This window comes from Columba livia, chromosome W (genome assembly GCF_036013475.1).
Source record: "Columba livia isolate bColLiv1 breed racing homer chromosome W, bColLiv1.pat.W.v2, whole genome shotgun sequence".
NCBI classification, from domain to species: domain Eukaryota; kingdom Metazoa; phylum Chordata; class Aves; order Columbiformes; family Columbidae; genus Columba; species Columba livia.
Window position 1 is genome coordinate 18,496,433 of NC_088641.1, and position 18,337 is coordinate 18,514,769.

At 47.4% G+C, this 18,337-nt stretch overlaps 1 protein-coding gene across 5 annotated transcripts in view; it reads left to right on the forward strand.

Moving 5' to 3' along the window:
- Positions 1–16,368: 16,368 nt before the first annotated feature.
- The window catches only part of LOC102088239 (CBP80/20-dependent translation initiation factor-like), a 158,151-nt gene continuing 156,182 nt past the window's right edge, over positions 16,369–18,337 (forward strand). For 3 of the 5 annotated variants that reach the window (XM_065044993.1, XM_065044995.1, XM_065044996.1), the window contains exon 1: positions 16,377–16,572. The gene's annotated coding sequence lies outside the window, so the exon portion shown is untranslated. Of the gene's footprint in view, positions 16,573–18,337 lie in introns of all 5 variants that reach the window. The other 2 variants (XM_065044992.1, XM_065044994.1) reach the window with 2 other exon arrangements.

Below are 18,337 nucleotides of genomic sequence, written 5' to 3' on the forward strand. Positions count from 1 at the left end.
AGTAATTCTGCCTTCTCTGTATCTTATCCCACCAGGGCACCCACTCCATTCATCAGTGGGCCTACATTGCCTCTGGTATTAGTTTTATCTGCTATGTATTTGAAACAGATCTTTTTGCTGTCCTTGACCCCTCTCGCCAGCTGTAATTCTAAGGAGGCCTTGGCTATCCTGGCTGCCTTCCTACATCCTCTAACAGCAGCCTTAGATTCCTCCCAAGTGGCCAGCCCCTGCTTCCATGACCTGTAAACTCTCCTCTTCTGCTTGAGCATACCCAACAGACCCCTATTCAACCACGCAGGCCTCCTGGCTCCCTTCCTTGACTTCCTACGTGTGGGGATGCTCTGATCCTGAGCGTGGAAGAAGCAATCTCTGAATGCAATCCAGCTATCTTGGGCCCCTTTTCCTTCAAGCAGTCTTGCCCATGGGATTTCCCCCAGCAATTGCTTGAGAAGGACAAAGTTAGCCCTGCTAAAGTCCAGGGTTGCAATTCTACTTGCTATTCTGTTCCTGCCACACAAGATGCTGAACTCCACCATCTCGTGGTCACTGCAACCCAGGCAGCCCTCATCCTTTACTGCTTCGACCAGACCCTCCTTGTTAGTGAGGATGAGATCCAGCAGTGCACCTCTCCTAGTCGGCTCCTCCACCATCTGCATGAGGAAGTTATCATCAATGCACTGGAGGAACCTCCTGGACTGTGGCTGGCTGGCTGAATGGTCCTTCCAGCAAACATCAGGGAAATTAAAATCCCCCACAACAACCAGGGCCTGTGACTGTGAGGCCACTCTCAGCTGCCCATAGAATGCCTCATCAACTTCCTCAGCCTGATCTGGTGGCCTGTAACAGACACCCACAACAGTGTCACCCCTGCCAGCCTGCCCCTTAATCCTGACCCATACACTCTCAACTCTCTCCTCATCCGCTCCTGGGCAGAATTTAGTACACTGTAGTTGCTCTCTCACATAGAGAGCAACTCCGCCACCATGTCTGGCTGGCCTGTCTTTCCTGAAAAGGGCATAGCCATCCATGACCATGTTCCAGTCATGTGAACTGTCCCACCATGTTTCCGTAATTGCCACCAGATCATAATCTCCCGACCGAACACAGGATTCTAACTCCTCCTGCTTATTCCCCATGCTACATGCATTGGTGTACAGGCATTTCAGGGAGCGAGCAGAGCACACTAATTTCTCCCTAGGGGCATAGGAGGCCACCCGGTCCTCATCAGTTTTAGAATGCTGCCCCACCTGGACAAGCTCAGCTACAGCCCCATCCCCCTTCGAGCCTAGTTTAAAGCTCTCCAGATGAGCCCAGCTAATTCCTGCCCCAGCATCCTTTTGTGTAAGGAGTGATAGCTCAGGCCAGTGAGAATGATATCTTGGGCCGGAAAACTGCCCCCGTATATATGATGTGTGAATGTTGGGCCTGAGCATGTGAATAAATGGGTCGGAATGCCGCCCACAAGATATGCATGGGAACGTGACTGAAAACAGTCACGACATGAGTGTGGTGTGTTTGGGATAACATGTATGCACCACCCACCCAGTGTGTGTCATTGTTACTGCACTGTTGCAGAAGATAATAGCCGAATAGGCTAAGAAGGTATTAATTGGAGTGAGGGGAGCCTGCGGCTGCTGTCAGAGTACTTGCATTTTGTTGTAACTTCTTTAACTGCCCCCAGGTAACATCGCTGGCCTCTTCCTTCGGTCTCTTCCGTTTCTTCGTTACCCTCTGCTGCAGGGACTTTGCATCTCTGGCATTGGGTTCTGTGCCATTTTTGCAACTCATAGTAAGGTTTAACATATTTTGCAGGAAGACACTTTGGTCCTCTTGGAAGAAGAACACACTCATATCCCCTGCCTCAGGTGGTTAACTCTACATGCCCTTTTTATTGACTGTTGTGCAGGGCATCCTGATACAAAACCTTTGGTCTCTGAGACAGTGAATCTGGAGTATGGAAAAGTTTTTCCACTGCTGTGATAGAGGAGGGACGCATAGCATGATTCAAAAAGTTTAAAGTATATATTAAAGTATATATTGCATTGTCTAATTGTTCTTGAGGTATCATGATCCCCCTTTTTTAACAACATTTCAGTGTGGAATGCGCCCGACAGAAACTGTCTGAAATGATTTAACGATCTCTTGTTGTCCTGGTTTTGTTAAAAACAAGTTTCTCTTTCAGTGAATTTTGCCTGTCAGCTAAAGCCTTCATATTAACTGCATTTTCCTGGAGAACCAGACACATGTTTTGGTAAACCTAGCAATGGAATGCAAACTTAATGATAAGCATGGATGGACATCTCGCGAGAGGGGCAACGAGAAACCGGTGACCAAGAAACTGACCAACTGTGTATAACATTCCATTCACGTGAATACTTCATATAAAAGTGGGAGATCACGAGGATCTTGTCCCTTTTCTCTTTTTGCCTTTGCTTTTTCCCTTCTGCTTATGGCCGACATTAGGAGAGGACCTTGCTAGTCGTCCCTGCGAACTGAGGCCTAGTGAGAGACTGAATCCAGCTCCGGTGTGCTGCAGATTCTAATCCAGGACTTTGGTTGCCGGCTCTGCAGTTGCTGAGACTTTCAAGATGGGTTTTGTATATTTTGTATTATTTTCTCTATTCTTATTAGTAGCATTAGTAAAACATTGTTAATTTTTCCAACTCTCTTCTCTCTGTCCTTCTTTTCCTCCCAATCGCCTGTCGTGAGTGGGAAGGGGGGAGAAGGAGGGGCAAAAAGGGGGAAGTGGGGGGGAGAGGGGGTTAACAATACATCTGTCAGGGTTTTATTGCCACCCCGCAATCTTAACCCTCGACACTTGTATAGACTTATTTTGTCCTGCTCTTCTCGCTTTAAAAACAACATTAATTGCAACAAAGTGTTATACTTCAAGTTTCTATTCTCCGGCCAGTTTTCCCAATCATCTGACTTACACAGCAGCCACCATTAATTACAATATTTCACCAGATCTTCCTTCCTCATATTTCCAAGTGCTTTCCTATGTTCTAAAACACCTCCCAATACCGATTTCTTAGGAACACGACTGAAAAGTCATTCCCGACTTCATCTCATAAGTAAAAAGCATGAGAAGAGGGAGGGAGGAGGAAGAAGCACGGAGCGGCTTGCAGCACGAGTGGGAGAAGTAGAGGGAGAAGGCTTGCAGTGCACTTACACAAACAATACCACAAAGCAACAACTGTAACAACAACCAGTAAAACAATTAACTCACATTCCTGACCAGCTGCTTGATTTTCAGAAAGGCAATACACAGAAGCACGTAATATGTATTGTAAAACTCGCTAATATAGCTTATGTACAGGGGAAGCAGCTTGTTCCATTACTAACGCAATCCCGCAGATCTCTCGTTCAATGAGAACTGCTTTTCCCTGTTACACTCAGAGATTAGTGTGGCCACAAAAATTTACTCACCCGTCGGATTGCATGGTTGCCACCACACACACTGCTCAATGAAAAGCCTCACAGGGGTTAAACACTCACACAGGGCACCATTTGCGACGATGAGGAACGATTCATACAGATGCAGAAAGAGTCACACAGGTACAGAGTTCTTGTTAGCAGCCAGAGCAGAGCCAGACAGAGCTGAGCAGAGCTGAGCCAGGCTGAGCTCACTTATTAACAGTTCTCAATTTATAGGTTTACAGATATGGGCCTGGGCATTTTTTGAAAAAATGTTATCCCAAACACACCACACTCATGTTGTGACTGTTTTCAGTCACGTTCCCATGCATATCTTGTGGTGGTGTTCCGACCCACTCATTCACACACTCAGGCCCAACATTCACACATCATACATACGGGGGCAGTTTTCCGGCCCGAGATATCATTCCCACTGGCCTGGGCTATCACTCCTTACACTCATAAAAAGCATACTTCTGTATAACCTGTCCAAGGCTATTTAGCTGGAACCACACATCCTGCTGTTCCCACAGGTACTGGGGTGGGAGCACCAGGATAGGGGCACTGGGATGGGGGCACCCAGATGGGGTTACCAGAATGCGGGTGCTGGGATGGGGGTACTGCAATGGGGTTACTCAGATGGAAGCACCAGGATGGGGTTACTGGGATGGGAGCATGGTGATGGGCATGCTGGAATGGGGTACTGGAATGGGGGCACCAGGAGGGAAGGACTGGGATGGGGGTATCACGATGGAGGTACTGGGATGGGGGCAACAAAGATGGGGGTGCTGGGATGGGGGTATTGGGATGGGGGTACTGGGATGGGAGCACCAGGATGGGGGTACTGGGATGGAGGTACTGGGTTGAGGAGCACCAGGATGTGGGATATCAGGAAGTGGGATATCAGGATGGGGGAGGGAGGTACAGAGATGGGGACCAGCATGAGCTGGGTACCAGGATGTGAGGGGGTGCAACCTCATTGGGATGCAGGAACACTGGGATGGACTGTACCAGGATGGGGAGCAGCACGACAGGGGAAGGTACAGGGATGCAAACACATCTCCTCTTGGGACTCGTTCAGGACCTGGCTCAGGTTCCTCTGGGGGTTGGCTGCTGCTGGCAAAGGCTCGGATGTGGGAAAAGGGCTGGGAAGAGGAGGCTACTGGTATATCAGTCACAGTAGTGAGAGCCTGTCCTCACCATTGTTGTGAGCATTCCTATAACTCGTTCTCCATGTGAATAACTATCGCATGAAAGCCAACAAAATAACAGCTGCTGCAGCCAAGAGCTCAAGGGCAGAAACCCAGCTCTGACTACACTTTATTTCAACTTTACTGCCACTTTTCACCTACCATGAACTGCAACAGGAGCCCAGGGTGGTGGTTTTGAAGGCTGACGGCATCTTTGTCTGTGCTGGCATTCAGTTCTGGAGCTGCCGACGGGTGTGGGGTGGCATGTGGTGCAGCTGGGGCTGGGGACGCAGCTAATTCCCAGCTCTTTTCTGCAGGGCCTGTTGCAACAGGACAAGGGGTGATGGTTTTAAACTAAAGGAGGGGAGATTCAGGCTGGACATGAGGAAGGAATTGTTGCCCCTGAGGGTGGTGAGCCCAGGTTGCCCAGAGAGGCAGTCAATTCCCTATCCCTGGAGACATCCCAGCCCAGGCTGGACATGGCTCTGAGCAACCTGATCTGGGTGAAGATGTCCCTGCTTATGGAAGGGGTTGGACTGGATGAGTTTTGAAGGTCTCTTCCAACACAAACCATTCTGCGATTCTATGATTATATGACATATTTGACGTGGAACTAGTGAAGGAGTCCAGTGAGCCCAAGAAGGAGCTCCTCAGTCTGGTCTTTGGTGGAGATATTGTTGCCTCAGTGACAGAAAGGACCCTTGTTGCTCTGAGATGTCCTCCCACAATTCCCGTATTTTTTGGAAAATACATAATCCCATTATTATAGGGAATAATATATTCCCACACCTTATGTGGCTGTCGTTTATCAAGACTTCTGACCTCACAGGAGCCAGGCAGCAGAAAGCAATGGCAGGCACAGACAATAATTTAATGCTTAAGATGGGAAATAGAAACCTCCTTATATATGCATTAGAAATATTTTAGCTACTTGGCGTCATCAGATACATGATCTGATCTTCAGGCTTGCAGCACTGTGAGGGATGTCGGTACTCCCAGTGCCTGTGATCTGGCTGATGGATAAATCCTTTGCAAAGAGCCTGTTTAATTAATACAAATTCAAATCTATTAAAAAAATTTGTCTCTCCAAATAGAATTATTTTCATTTGAGTGTTTTCTCCCTTGCAGGGTGGTCACAGCCAGGGATGCCACAAGGTTTGACGCTTCCCTTTGCATCCAAGCGTACTCAAATAATTTATCCGGGATTTACAAGGCGATGTCTGCGTGTAGATATTTCCCAAGGTGAGCAGGAACAGACTTGCTGAGCTCAAGGCCAGGAGGGACATTCTCCTCTGATGCCCAAAACACTGCACCCAGTAATCCCCATACAATGTCCACTGGTTTATTTAAGACCTAGCACACTCTTTTAGAAACCTCTATTAAATACATTAAAAATACAAAAAAACAAACAAAACAACAAAAACCCCCCATTTTGATTAAAGACTCCAGCTGATGAGGAATCCAACCACAGCCCTTGGTCCCGCACCTTTAATTACCTTTGCTGTCAAACGTTTGCGAATAAATTTGTCCATCTTTCATGTTCTGTCATGAATCCCTGTATTTCTTGTATTATAATTTCTCATCCATTATAATCACTGTGTCCTGGAGAGAATGATTAGGAGATTTTAAAAGACATGTAGATGAGGTTTTTAGGGATGTGGGTTAGTGACAGAGTTGGGTTAATGGTTGTATTCAATGACCTTGAGGGTCTCTTCCAACCAAAATGTTTCTCTGATTCTGTGATTTATTCAGGGCTGTCTTTGTAGCAAAGTTCAGCCCTTTCTGAAGTCAAATCTCTCCTAGGAAAACACATCATTTGGGAGATGTAATCATGTTGGTTCTTTTTTGTTCTTTAAAACCGGAGAAAATAATTTCCCATCATCTTGTTCTCCCATGATTTGTAGCATGACTCTGGCAAGATCTGATGCCTTCTGCAACAACTTGCTAGAATCCGGAAATGGATCAGATATATAATTAATAAAGGATTTTATCTGCTATGATTGCTATGTGTTCTATCAATGCTCAGAACTTGGGCAAGAGAGAAGTTGTAGATCTCTGCCACCTGGATTATTCTCTTCTAGAACCCAAAATCTCATGGTTTTCCAGAAGGTACTGAGGATTTTGAGTTTCTTTGGTTTACAACATTATCCAAATGGCTTGAAGTGCCTCCCAAACTTCATGAACGTTCCATCAATAGGATGCTAACCAAGGTTTGAGTCTACTGTACCTACAACTGTTGGCACTTCAGCTCCTGTGAATGAAGCACAACTGGGGAACACAAGTTTATTATGCAGAAATTAAACATTATCTGCTTAGAAATTATATTATCTGGAGTCCAAAAGCAACTTTTTCAGGGTTACTTTCCTTTCAATGAAGCAGTTTCTCTCTGCGGCATGCACTTAATTGTGTTGCTAGCCCTTTTTAATTAGGACAATTTGGAAATTAAGCTGAATTGAACATTTTCTTTCAGTGGTGGAAGAAGAGGGGACACTGGAATAAGTGCTGAGCCTGTTTATCCCTGGTCTAGCTCCGAAGACCTGCTAATATTTATTCATCAGAGCGAAACTAAGGAGAGATGAACTCAGCATCTTCCCAGATTTTACCGTCACTTCCGAAATTAAGGGAATTTCCTCACTCACGGTAGGGAGGAAACACAAGAAAACATCTCTTTGTGTCTGTCGAGGGTTTAGATTGTGGGGTGACAACAAAAACCCTGGCAGATGTATTGTTAACCTCCTTCCCCCTCCACTTCCCCCTTTTGCCCCTCCCTCTCCCCCCTTCCCACTAAGGACAGGCGATTGGGAGGAAAAGAAGGACAGAGAGAAGAGAGTTGGAAAAATTAACAATGTTTTACTAATGCTACTAATAAGAATAGAGAAAATAATACAAAATATACAAAACCAATCTTGAAAGTCTCAGCAACTGCAGAGCCGGCAACCAAAGTCCTGGATTAGACTCTGCAGCCAACCGGAGCTGGATTCAGGCTGTCACTAGGCCTCAGTTCGCAGGGACGACTAGCAAGGTCCTCTCCTAATGTCGGCCATAAGCAAAAGGGAAAAGGGAAAGAAGAAATGGGCCGAGATCCTCGTGATCTCCCACTTTTATATGAAGTATTCACGTGAATGGAATGTTATACACAGTTGGTCAGTTTCTTGGTCACCGGTTTCTCGTCGCCCCTCTCGCGAGATGTCCATCCATGCTTATCAATAAGTTTGCATTCCATTGCTAGGTTTACCAAAACATGTGTCTGGTTCTCCAGGAAAATGCAGCTAATATGAAGGCTTTAGCTGACAGGCAAATTCACTGAAAGAGAAACTTGTTTTTTAACAAAACCAGGACAGTGTCCCATCCTTGGGGAAAAAGGTTGTGTCCTGATACCCAGGAAAGCCAAGGTGCTGAAGGACCATCCTTGCCCAGGTGTCCCCAGCTAGGTTAGAGACCCACCGTACTGTAGTGACATATTAGAAAAGCAAATTCATTTTACAGCCAAAGCTCTGAAAAATCTCACTTCTGCTTTATAGCATTTGTGTGACTTTTCAGGAGAAAGCATGGGAATTTGGGAGCCTGTAGCAACCCGGGGTGTGGCATTCGGTGCTCCCACCCATGAACATGTCTCACCACAAGGGATGTCCTCGATGTTGATTTGCAGCTCTCTTATGGCCGTGGACCTTCGGCTGTCTTTTTCTTGCAAGAAACCTGGAAAATGGGCAACTTGGAGGTTCTGGTGATGGATGGAGAGGCAGGAGAGGGGAGAAGGGATGAGTGAATTCTTGGACATGAATTTCAAGGATGACAAAGCCTTGGGGTTGATGGATTTGCTGTTGCGTACCTGTAGTTCATCCATTGACCTTGGCTGATGGGGAGAGAGATGAAGAAGAAGTAGCAGGAGATTAAGGCTCCTGGTGATCCTCATGTTCCTAGGAAGTCCCAGCATTCTGGAAACCATCCTCCAGGCACAGAGCTCCCCCCATCTCCTCCAGTCAGCACGATGGGATGGTTCAAAGAAATTCAGGTTAAACAACCTGATTTAGCTAAGGCATGATACGTTTATGAATTGCTGAGTCTCCGGGGCAAAACCTACCCACCACCTTGGAGAAGGAAGAAGCCACAGGAACTTTTTTTTTTTTTTTTTTTTTTTTTTTTTTTTTTTTTTTTATGTGGCTGTTATAAATGCCTCAGTTTCCTTTCTGGGTGTTACTCATGGTATGGGGTCAAATGAGGCTTTTGGAGGAAGAACCAGGCAAAAAAAAAGAAAGAAAAGTGTTGGTTGGACCCAGGTGAAAATATCTTCTGGTTTTTTTTCTGTCATTTCAGACTTCATGCACTGTGGATTTTGTGGCAAATAAATAGAACTTCTGCTCTCAAACAGCCAAATCTTTAACCAGTGCCTATTCCAGAGAGACTGATGTACCCAAAGTATCAGGAACAGCACAGAGATCCTTGTGGAAAGCACAGCTTGTTCCTGGTGGTGTGGAATTCAGTAAGAACTAAACCAGGGTTCCTGATGTATTTATTGCAAAGAAATCTGTGGTAGAGAAAAGATACAGCAAAAAGAGTAACTTGTGTTGTGTGGGTCAGTAGGTACCTTCCTGTTGTAGCTACAGATTCCCCATCTCATGTCTATGCTATCCTGTGTGTATATACAGAATCACAGAATCATTTTGTCTGGGAGACACCTTCAAGATCATCGAGTCCAACTATTTAACGTACACTGACACTACCCCATGTCCCTAAGAACCTTGTCTATACGTCTGTTCAACCCCTCCAGGGATGGTGACTCCACCACTGTCCTGGGCAGCCTGTTCCAATGCCAGACAGCCCTTTCCAGGAAGAAATTGTTCCCAAGATCCAACCTCAACCTCCCCTGATGCAACCTGAGGCTGTTTCTTTGTGTCCTTGTCTCCCCTCAGCCTCCTGTTCTCCAGGCTAACCCCCCCAGGTCCCTCAGCCGCTCCCATCACACTTGTGCTCCAGCCCCTCCCCATCTCCATTCCCTTCTCTGAACTCGCTCCAGCACCTCAAGGGCTTTCTTGGTGTGAGGGGCCCCATAACTGCCCCCAGGATTCAAGGTTTGGCCTCCCCAGGTCCCAGCACAGGGACAGTCACTGCCCTGGGCCTGCTGGCCACACCAGTGCTGGTACAAGCCAGAATGCTGGTGGCCTTTTTGGCCATCTGGGCACACACTGGCTCATCTTCAGCCACTGTCACCAACACCCCCAGGTCCTTTTGTGCTGGGCACTTTCCAGCCACTCTTCCCCAAACCTGGAGTGTTCATGGGGTTGTTGTGACCCAGGTGAAGGACCCGGCACTTGGCCTTGTTGAACCTCATACAATTGGCCTTAGCCCAATGATCCAGTTGGTCCATATCCCTCTGTACGGCCTTCCTACCCTATGAGGATATCTGCAATGCATGTATTTCTGTCCCAGCGTGGTTAATACAAATCTGCCCTGCCAGTTTCTGAAGGCCACAGCACGATAAAATCCCTGTTGCACGCCCAGAGTGTTTGTGGTTTGATGCTGTTATCTCTTCTTTTTCCCTGTCTAAAGAGGGAGCGTGTCAAGCCCTTTCCTTCCAAAAGCTTTTGCAGCATCCAGGGAATAAAAATGTTTACCTTTTCTCCCCAATCACCTTACTGGGAAGGCAAAAGGGTCTGAACTGGGGTACTGGGCCATGGCAGCTGCTGGGGAAGGGAGTTGGGGACTTCAGCCAAGTGTATTTTTACCAAAGCCAAGCGATAAAAAGCCCACATGATGACAAGCTTGTTTATTTTATTAGCAGACCAAGGATAGATCCTGGGATCTCGTAATTGCTCAACCTGAGCTGTTGGTGTGTGGAAACCACAAGCTGCCTTGTCCAGTGAAGAGTTTTATTATGTGATTAAGGACTATAATTTCATAGCATGGAGATGCCCAGTGGGAAAAAGAAGATTAAAGTCTTGGGTGATTCAAGACATCACGTCTCCTTGTTGGAGGTAGGTCTGTAAGTCCTTCCCATCGTAGGAACAGAGTCTAAGAGACCCTGATGGTTTCTCTGTTGAGTGTAATATAGAAACTAAACTTTTCTGCCAAAAACATACCTAATTTCCAAGCTCACCCATGCTTGGTGGGTGCTGGAGTGACATTTGCTGCCAAGTCTCCTTCCTGTTTGTGGTGGCTCTGCTGGATTTTGGGGGAAAGGGAGGATCTGCATACTAAGCAGGTGAGACAGGGCCAGGAAAGGTCCCATGAGAAGATGAGTGGGAGACAACAGAGGCTGCAGGAAGGTGACTGCAGAGGATGTAGGCTCCCAGGAGCAGGAGAAGCAAGAAGTTGGGTTGGTGATGTGAGTAGGTGTGTGGTGAAAGCCTCCTTGGTGGGCTCCACATACTTCCCCACCAGATCCCAGAGTAACCCAGGGTTGGACAAGGAATCTGCCACCATCCCGAAGGAGATGAGGCACAGGACAGTAATACCCCGAGACACTTCTCATTTTCCCAAAGACGAAGATTTTCTCCTAGGACTTTGTCCTGAGGACAAAAGACATATGTTCAAAGTGTCCTTCTCGGTCCTTGCTAACCCAGGGCTGCTGGCAGCTCTACAAACACAGGTGGTGATTTACATCTGGTAGAACCCGACTCACAAAGTACTTTACCAACAGGGTAAGTAGAGCTGTACCCATTTGAGGGGAGGGAAACTGAAGCTGAGAACAGAACATTTTCATCTATCATCACCAGTGGCAAAGCCAAGGTCATCCAAACCGAAGCCCATTGAGTCATGGGTGCTTTCCACCCATCTCCAGCCAAGGGTTGGGCTACCAGCCCCATGGCCGTACCCGCCCTGGCTCTTATATATCACAGCTCGGTGTGGTGCCCGGCCTGCTCTCTTCAGCCTTGTTTCTAATGAAAAATGTTCTCAGGACTAGAGTGCTAGCTCTCCAGCTTGTCTAAAGCACAGTTTTCCTCCAAAACCTCTTAGTTTTATTCTCCTCCTTGGTACTACCTCTTCCCAGGTAGTCTTTTGGGGCTACAGCTTGCTTAAAGTCAATGGTTTCCATAAATTGCTTGTATGGAATGTAAGACTGAGTTACGAAATAGATAAGCCATAGGATCACAGAATAGCTTGGGTTGGAAGGGACCTTCCAAGCTCACCCAGTCCAACCCCTGCCATGAGCAGGGACATCTTCACCCAGATCAGGTTGCTCAGAGACACGTCCGGCCTGGCCTGGGATGTCTCCAGGGATGGGGCATCCACCACCTCTCTGGGCAACCTGGGCCAGGTTCTCACCACCCTCAGGGGCAAAAATTTCTTCTTCATGTCCAGCCTGAATCTCCCCTCCTTTAGTTTAAAGCCATCACCCCTTGCCCTGTCTCAACAGACTCTGCTCAAAAGTCTGTCCCCATCTTTATTTTAAGCCCCCTTTAAGTATTGAAAGGCCACAATAAGGTCTTCCCAGAGAGTCAAAGTGGAAGAATCAAACTTGCTGGTGTCCTCCATCCAGCTCCTTGGCTGTAGGGGATTGTCCAAACCCCTCACCCTAATGCCAGTGAAATTCTCCTGCTTTTTCCTTCTTCTCCCACCCCAACAATGAGCGATTCCCTCCCGCTCCAACCCTCTAAGTGGCATCTCAATCTTCTGATGCAATCAATATCCACAATAAGGGATTATGGAAAAAAACCCCAGAGATATTTCTGGGTTACTGGGATATTTCCTGTCCGGCCGTGCCTTTGCAAAACATGCTTGTCAATGGGTTATTTGAATTTGTTCTCCAGCAAACCCAGAGTTATCAATGTCCTTGTCAGAGATGATTTCTGTCACCCTGAGGAGGCACCTGACAATCTCCTTTGCCTGGTGTGGAAGGACATCCTTCATTACCCACCCCAAGTCCTTGCGATGCCTCTGCCAGCTCCCATCTCAGCAGCCTCAGCAGCTTGTCCTTTTCCTTGGGGCTGGAATAGTGGCAATCCTTCAAACTGGTAATTTGCTCTTACCTGGGTAATCATACTTTGTGTTTCTAAGGCCTCTTTAATCCAAAGATGTAGCTGCAAATTAAATTAGGGGAAGAAAGTAATGAATTATGTCCAGGTAGCCTCATTATTCAGCTGATTTATGTGAAATACCGGAAATTAGGGATATTATTTTAAGCAACATGGCAGGTCAAGGAGAAAATCCAAATGTTCCGACTTGCATCTTCTTATCTGCAGTATGGAAAGCTGGATCAGAGCTGGATTTTAACCTATCTTCAGCAAAGCTGTTTTCATCAGCCTGGCTCTGCAGGACCAATCCTGTTTCAGAGCTCCATTGAATACCATCAAATTTAGTCTTGACTTGAAAATAGCCTTGGCACCACTGCATACAAATGCCCTTCTAAAAATAACTGAGAAATGGGGGAAGGAGACTGTCCCAGTGCTCAGCATTTCAAAAACAGCTTCTCCTCTTGCCACAGCAAAGCATTGTTTCACCCATGGGTACCCTGCTCTGAAATTCCATCTATATATGTATCTAGGAGAGAGTTTTGACAGCTTTGTGCCATCTCTTTTGCCATGAACATCCTGGCTGGCCACATTCATGTCCTGTCACCTCAGTTTCTCTCTGGTTTTGCAGCCAGGATGTCTCATCCCATAAGATTTGGGTGGAGGAGGAACCTCTGGAGCTCCATGTCCAATGTCAGCCCCTCCAGGCACGGACAGACATCTCTGTGCTCGGGAAAGAGGGAAGAACCACTCACTCGGGCTCTGTCGGGATGGGAATAAAGACCTTGTTTGTCTCCAGTACTTGCTTCCACAGTAGGTCTATTATTTAGATTTTAAAGGAGGTCTGTTTGCTTTCAACTCAACTGCAGCCTGGCCAGAATAATGATCTCTCAGACTCTGGCAGGAAAATTGTTGACCCAACTATTTCAAGGGTTTATTTTCCTGTGGGAGTCTCTGATGGAGCATCTAAGCACTTGATGGTATTTCGATGGTCACTTCTTCAAAACCTACTGAGGGCATCACTGTGTCTCTGTCCCAGGAGACATCCCCATCATCCCACCTATGCCAGAAGTATTTGGGGAAGACAAAAGGAATTATCTTCTTCTTTAATTTATTTTTTTCAACACCTATCTGTATGTATAACTGAGCTTTCCACACAGGGGATGTACAATTTGAGCAGAACACAGTATGTTGAATTTTGCCTTCAAGCTAACTCTCTGAAGCCAAGATTTGCTCCAAGCTAGCGAGGGAGCACCGAGCTGCTGGCACACCACAGCTCCGAGCGAGGTACTTTGTAAATAATCTATATTTCCCCTTCGAAGCAGCAGGCTCCCATGATTGCTAACCCTTTCTAAAGGATATTGCCAGGGTGAGGGCAGGGTTTGGCATGGCATCTTTTTGGTTGCAGTTTGTGCTCTCAAATATCTTTGCACCCCCGGCTGCTCTTTCCATCTATTGCGATTTTCCTGGGACAAAAATCTTGAGGTTGGAGTGTTTCTCACTGGAAGAGATTTACCAGCTCTCACTGAATTAGGTGAGAGTTTAGAAACCTGTCTCAATTCCCTCTGCTAAGGCGATGGAGGAACACCCCCTGATGCGTCACCACCTCCCCAGATCCATGCTTTTAATAAAGAAACAATTTAATTTCCCAAGCGCCGAGTCATCTCGTGTTATTACCTGGTGTGTGGTACCCAGAACAGCAGCCACAGCATCTTTTCCATCCCCTCCTCCACTCCTGGCTTTTCACAACTTTTTTTTTTTTTTTTTCTTTTAAGTGGAAACCCTCTTCTTTCCCAATTTCTCTCCTTTCTAAGCTACGATGGGATTAAGCCAGGAAGGAGGGATAAAAGGAGGAGGCCAAGCAGGGTTGCACCTCCATGGGGATGGGACCAGCAGTTCCACTTTGCTCTATGGACCTAAAGCTGTGCCAGCTCCTGGAGAAAAGTCCCAAATTACTCTAAAGATGCTCATTTTTCCCGCTGTGACAGGTTAATAATGAATGTCATGACCAGTGTGCCCATGGAGCTTGGTGGCGTTTGACAAGACAAGGGTTGATGGTTTTAAACTAAAGGAGGGGAGATTCAGGCTGGACATGAGGAAGAAATTGTTGCTCCTGAGGGTGGTGAGAGCCTGGCCCAGGTTGCCCAGAGAGGTGGTAGATGCTCCATCCCTGGAGACATCCCAGGCCAGGCCGGACGTGGCTCTGAGCAACCTGAGCTGGGTGAAGATGTCCCTGCTCATGGCAGGGGTTGGACTGGGTGAGCTTGGAAGGTCCCTTCCAACCCAAACTATTCTGTATTCTATTTTGCAGTGTCACCAGGTCAGGGATGCCTGGAGCAGCTCAAGGCAGGAGTAGGATGTTCAGAGAGGTCCCACCACGAGGGGCCAGGACATGACATGACCCCCCAGGATCAGGACGTTACACATTCACACCATTAATATCACTCCTACAGGCCAGTGTTATCCAAACAAGGGTGATTTGCTGTTAATTAGTAGCTGAGATTAACTGTTATCAGGTTAAAGATTATTTATTTACATCGTATATATGATATCAATCCCAATCACTCCAGAATTTCAAAAAATGCACGTTAACACAAGAACAGATCATTTTGTGTTTTTTGTTTTTTTTTTTTTTTTTTTTTTCCTCAATCCTGCTTTTCTACACCAGGAGCATCCTGAGGGAAACCCTGGTCCTGGGGGGATGCAGGAGATGAGCCAGCAGCTGGAGCAATGCTATGGGAGCTTGGCTTAATAATTAAACTGTAGTATGATCATTGATAAAAATATAAAAATCCAGGCAGTTCCCCTTGCTTAAAATACGCCAAAACATTTTTTTTTTTTTTTTTTAAATCTGGAGCTAAATTAACAATGTGCTCTCCCAATTATAGCCACCCTCCAGTGAATACGAGGTTGTCATGGCAACCTGCCCAGCAAATGACATGGCCAAAACTAAAACATGGCAGGGAGAGAGATCTTTTGAATTCACTTTTGCCGTCAATGTGGAATGAAGGTTTATCCAGAGGCTGGTTCTCCCGGTTAATTAGTGGCCATGGTTTTGCAATTGATGTTAATTAACACGATCCATTTGTCCAGGTGGATGTTCTGGTAAAACCAGAGGGAGAGCAACAAAGAATCCATGGTTGGAAATAAAGTTACCTCTTGAATACAACCCAAACAAGAAAAAAGAGGAATTATTGGGTGGGTTGGTGTTTTTGGGAGCCAGATGGGGTCAGGAGAAGGTGGTTTAAATCGCTCATAGGAACATTTCCAGTGGCTTTGAGCAGATTTGAAGGGGCTAAATGGACCCAACTGGCTAGGAGGGTGTTTAAAAGGTGTTTAATTTCTGTATTTTACATTTTTGGATGCAGAGTTTTGTGTATTGAGGTGGAAATGTTGGTTTATATGGAAACACTTGCAGTTTTCTTCTTTTAAGCTCAGCTTAAAACCCACCTCCATAAAGCCCAGATGGACACGGCTTGACCGTGGAAGAGGAAGGATGGGAGAAGACAAGGTTTTGGGGCTGAATCCTTAAGGATACAGCCTGGCTGGCCAGGTGGAGGTGGAAAAATGAGAATTAACAGTGTTCAACCTGGAGGAAAAAAATAAAAAAATATACCACCACACGAGCTGTTTTGAAACCCGGGCGGTTTAACAGGCGGTGTCACCGGAGGGCTTGGTGACCGGGGGAGTAGGGAGCTGTCCCCGAGTTTTGGGTGCTTTGTGGAGCTGCCCCCAGCCAGGCCGGGCGGAGGAACTACATCTCCCGGCAGGGCCGGCGGCGGAGGAGGCAGCGGCGGGGGCCGGCCCGGGCGGGGCAGCGTTGACCGCGTCACTCTCCGGCAGCGTCACTCTCCGGCCGCCCCGGCGCGTCCCTCCGCCGGAGCCCGGGTGTCTCCTCACGGGCGGGCAGCGCCCCGGGTGTTCTTCCCTCCCTGTCCCCGGTGTCCCCTCCCTGCCTCACCCGGAGCCCATGAGCCTCCCCGAGGGGCTGTGACAGCGCCCGGCACCGCCGCACGGTAAGGCCGGGGAGTGGGGTCGATGACACAGCAGCCGGTGCGGTGGAGGGGAGGCACGTCCCACCTTTTGTTTTCCTCAGAATTAATTAAAAAAAAATCCAACCCACGCGTGGGTGCGCGCTGGGCTGTAGAGAACGGGGTTGACTGGGCCACCGTGGGGTTTGGGTTTTAATATGATTTTTTTTGGGGGGGGGGGGGGTTTGGTTTCGCGTTGCGGGAGCGGCCTCGTCCCGTGGGGTTTTCCCGCCCTGTATGACAGTTCGTGTGTGGCCGGGGAGCGCCCATCCCCCAATATGTCCCTCGGTGACGGGGACAGGGAGGTCTAGAATTGGATTTCGGTCTGGCTCTCGTCCTCTGGAAGGTTCCCGGGCACCTTTGTTAGCCCTAACGAAGGGCAGCACCGGCCTCTCCCTCCATCTCCTCCAGTGTCCCCCCCCCCAGACAAAAAGGACATCGAAACCATGGGGTGCAAGAGCTCCTGTAGCAATTAGCGTAGGTCATTGTTATCCCTGTTATAGGAGGACGAGGGTGGTGGCAGTGTGAGGGGGGACAAAGGTGTCACCTGCTTTAACCCTCATCATCTTCACAAGGGGGGGACATCCCTGGTGGGATGTCCTCTGCTGCGTGGTCCATCTCCCACCTCCCAGAGGTGCTTTCCCCGCCCTTGACGCAGGGTTGGGTTTGGGTGTAGCAAGTGAGGGCTCAACCAGGGACTGAATTTTGTTGTTATTTTCTTATTATTGTTTTTTTTTTTTTTTTTTTCTTGCAGAGTCACTCTGCTTGCACATGGTCTCAAGGACCTTGGGTGACAGTAGGGGACAACAGATGTTAGTGGCAGCAGAGCAGCCGGCGGTTGCGGGATATTTTTTTTGCCACAGCTGCCCCCAGCAATGCCATAAATCTGGAAGCACCGTTGCTGGGTGTCCCTGGCATCCCAATGCCCCAAAACTCTATCCTTGGAATAGGTTGTTGTTTTGTTTTTTTTTTTTTTTTTTTTTCCATAAAATGAGACTAAGATTCATCTCCCTGTGTCAGGCTCCTCTGGAAGGGGTGACACCCCCACCAGTCAGACCCCACACTGGATGAGGCTGCAGTCTCATTATGTTGGAAAGAGGTAGATTTTGTTTCTCAGTAAGGCTGGAGTGCCCTCAGCCTTTCTGGAGACATGGTAGGTCCTCTAAAATAGGCCATTTCCACATGTCTGACTGTGCCACCTGCGCTCCTGCTCCAGTAATCCATGCTACTCTTCCTCCAGCGTTCAGGTGGGTATGGGATGAAGCTAAAAATCACAGATTTGTTACCAAAAGCAAAGGAAATGGGAGGAAGCAGGAGATACATTGAGCTTCCAGGTTGTTTCTCTCAACCCAAAGACACCAAAATAAGACCAGGTGATTTAATAGTCCCTCCTCTCCAAAATCTAGGAAGGCTTTTGATGGTAGACCATCCCTTGAGCATCCAGATGCAGGCAAGGGGGTGCCCCATGGGATAGAGAGGGAAACATCCTGCTCCACTTACAGCTTCTGTCACCCTGACAAGCAAATATTCACACTTTGTCTTCAATGAATGGAAAAAAAACAACAACTCAACATTTTATTGCGTCAATCCACATTCTTTTTCCCCGTAAGGGCTTTGCTCTGCCCTTGCTCATCCTGAGGTCCAAGAGCAAAACCTTGTGCTGGATTTTATTCCCTCAAGCCTCAAGTAAAATGTGTAGGCTGTGATTTCTCCATGTTAAACATGTTATCTTTGGCAAAGAGACAAGCGT